The sequence below is a fragment of the Ipomoea nil genome, unplaced genomic scaffold, assembly GCF_001879475.1.
Source record: "Ipomoea nil cultivar Tokyo-kokei standard unplaced genomic scaffold, Asagao_1.1 scaffold1652, whole genome shotgun sequence".
NCBI classification, from domain to species: domain Eukaryota; kingdom Viridiplantae; phylum Streptophyta; class Magnoliopsida; order Solanales; family Convolvulaceae; genus Ipomoea; species Ipomoea nil.
In genome coordinates this window covers 51,733-54,498 of record NW_017618080.1, presented here as the reverse complement: position 1 = coordinate 54,498, position 2,766 = coordinate 51,733, and the positions used below count along the sequence as shown (strand labels likewise).

The 2,766-nt window shown below is 37.6% G+C and overlaps 1 long non-coding RNA gene across 1 annotated transcript; it reads right to left on the bottom strand.

Moving 5' to 3' along the window:
- Positions 1-1,649: 1,649 nt before the first annotated feature.
- LOC109191480 lies at positions 1,650-2,408 on the bottom strand. Its single transcript, XR_002055923.1, has 2 exons — positions 2,160-2,408; positions 1,650-2,077 (listed from the first exon to the last, which is right to left on the bottom strand). It is a non-coding gene; the product is annotated as an uncharacterized LOC109191480 (long non-coding RNA).
- Between the last annotated feature and the right edge of the window lie 358 nt (positions 2,409-2,766).

Genomic DNA, 2,766 nt, shown 5'->3' with positions numbered 1-2,766 from the left:
ACGCACATTGTATGAAGGTAATTTCTAACTGGATTATAGTGTGGTACCATTCCTATTGTTGCTTTAGTGTAGTGACATTTTCATTTGTTCAAATGTTTTCCATGCAAATCTTTTTGACGTTCAAGTGTTATAATTTCTTGTGCCTTGTGAACTTCAATTAGTGCTTCTGATAGGGTCTATTTTTTATATATGAAGTATTGGTCCATGTTTACTATTTCCTTTAATAACATGTTTACTATTTCCAGTGTGTCCCACCAACCACATGGTACCGCTTTGTTACTGGCTGGTTTGAATGTACAATTGCGTTTGGTACGTTAGGGTTGTCTCAGGAAAACATTTCGCCCTGTTCTTAGATGGCTCGAGGGTTTTGCCAATCCAGCTTTAAGAGTGTATGGTGTATATGTTGAGCTTGTTTGGTCTCGAGCTACTACTGACAGTAGTTATATACAATATGGGCTTTTGGTACATTCCATTGGAGAAGTTGAGCAAATGCCTTGTGACGATCTTGAAGCACCTTGAAATGAACTATATATTAGGGTAATGGTATACTTCTTGATGCATACACTTTCTCTCATACATCCGTGGATATCTATTAAAGATGGTACACTGTTTTATACTCATCCACCATTTATTTATTTTGTGGGTGGGAAAGGAATAGTGATCCTTTTGTTTTGGTCAGTCATTAATGAAGCCAAGTTCATCTGGTACCTTGCAAGTTCTAGTACTATTCTTTTTGTAATCTTCATTGCCCCTCACTTTTTGTTTGATTATTTCCTTAATGCAGTACTAGTGGTATATATGGTGAGAATCCATCAGACCATTTGAAGGAAGACGATAATCTCTAAAATCAAGGTGGTGTAGGCTCTTTAAAACGGAAAAGTTATGGTGGTATTTTGGATATAAACAGCTTAAAGATGCTCAAGGAGAAAAGAGATGTATTTTTTGTCCTCTCTTTTCTGATTCATAACACTAAGCCAGTTGGCCACCAGGTATGTCTCTTACACTTGTTTCTTCTGCATGCACTCATTCTTGCAGTCTGAAATGGTTCAAGGTTTCTATGCATTGTGTGCAATTATTATTATTATTATTATTATTATTATTATTATTATTATTATTATTATTATTATTATTATTATTATTATTATTTGATATTGCAGGATCTTGTTGGGCTGGTTATCTCAATGCTGTTACAAGTTGTAAGTTTCTCTACATATTCCCATTTACTTTGATACAGTGTCCCATCATCATCCAAGTTCCGAACTGAACAAATTTGTGGCATAATTATTATTATTTCTCTTATATTTCAAGCTCAAGTGCTTGTATATCATTTTGGTTCTTCCAGGTGGTTGCATTTATTTGTGGATATGTGGAGTACTGATAAATTTCCATACTTTGAGCCATGGAACATGTAAAAATTGTGATTGATATTTCTTGCTTGCTTGGTCCAAATATAACCATACGCTGTGTGTGTATGATGCAGGGGCGAAAGCGTGTGGTGGATTTTTCCATTTGCACTGGTTGTGTGCAAGTGTATCCAGTCACAACTCATAAACTGGCATGCCACAATATTCTTTTTCCCAATCCCATCCGTTACTACAACCCCTATACACAAATTTTTTTTGGCATGAAGGCCAGAAAAGGCTTTTTTCCCTAACAGAAGATTATAAGTACAAACAGGTTGAGAAGTGGGGAGATGGTGCTCTTTAACTAGGCTGAGATGAGGCATAATATTCCAAATAGCCACCCCACTGCTGTATTTTGCATGAATGTAAGTAAGGATGTCTAACAGGATCTATGGGTTCTTATCAGTTGATGTTATATTTGGGTCTTTAGCACCTGCAGCTTCAGGCAAACATGAAGTCGACACATTGCGAGAAGCAGAAGCGCATGCAACATTAGATGTTGTCCCAGCTGGTTCAGGCACCGGAGCACAAGCAGCAGCAGCAGCAGCCCTCCTTGTTCTCGACCTCGGGTGAAGTCATGGATATTTTATGTGCAGAGTCGGGTTCAGTTGATGAAGCAGACACTATAGTAGATAGCGGAGAAGCCTCCCGCTCACAACAATCTTTTCCGCCACCTACAATTCAATCTTGGCATTAATACACAGTAAAAAGCTGGCAGTGTGTATTCAAAACAAATATCGGAAGTATGCAAATGACCTGAGTGAGAAGCCGGGGTCGGTGGTGTAGTTGATGCCAAAGGACTTCCCGTTCCCTTTCTCATCCTCGACTGCAACGAGAACACCATGAATATTAGTATGCTCTCAAACTGTAGTTATGTAACTGTCTGTGTTTTGTGCTGCTTATCGCCTTATCTACTTACTCCAAAAGACTAAGCACTATGCCAAACATCAATTCTTGGGCAAATTAAGACTAAGCACTATGCCAAACATCAATTCTTGGGCAAATTATAATGTGAACCCTGGTTCACATTGTAGACATTATAGTCACCGATAAATGTTCATTTTTAATATACTAAAAGTTGTCTTTTAATACACCTGAAGGTTCATTCCTCACAATCACTTACATTTCCGTAATCTCACATTACGTCTTGAGAAGTAATTTTATTACCTAGGATAATCTCACATTCCAGGAACTAGCCTTTGGTTTAAGTACCCAAAAGGCCAAAAATGAGCATTTAGTATACTAAAAAATGAACATTCAATGTACTAAAAATGAACTTTATGTTAGTGGCCCACCTTGTAAGGTGGACCATGGTCCATACTCCATAGTATAATGATTGCAATTCTTGAGAGTTTTCAAGTAG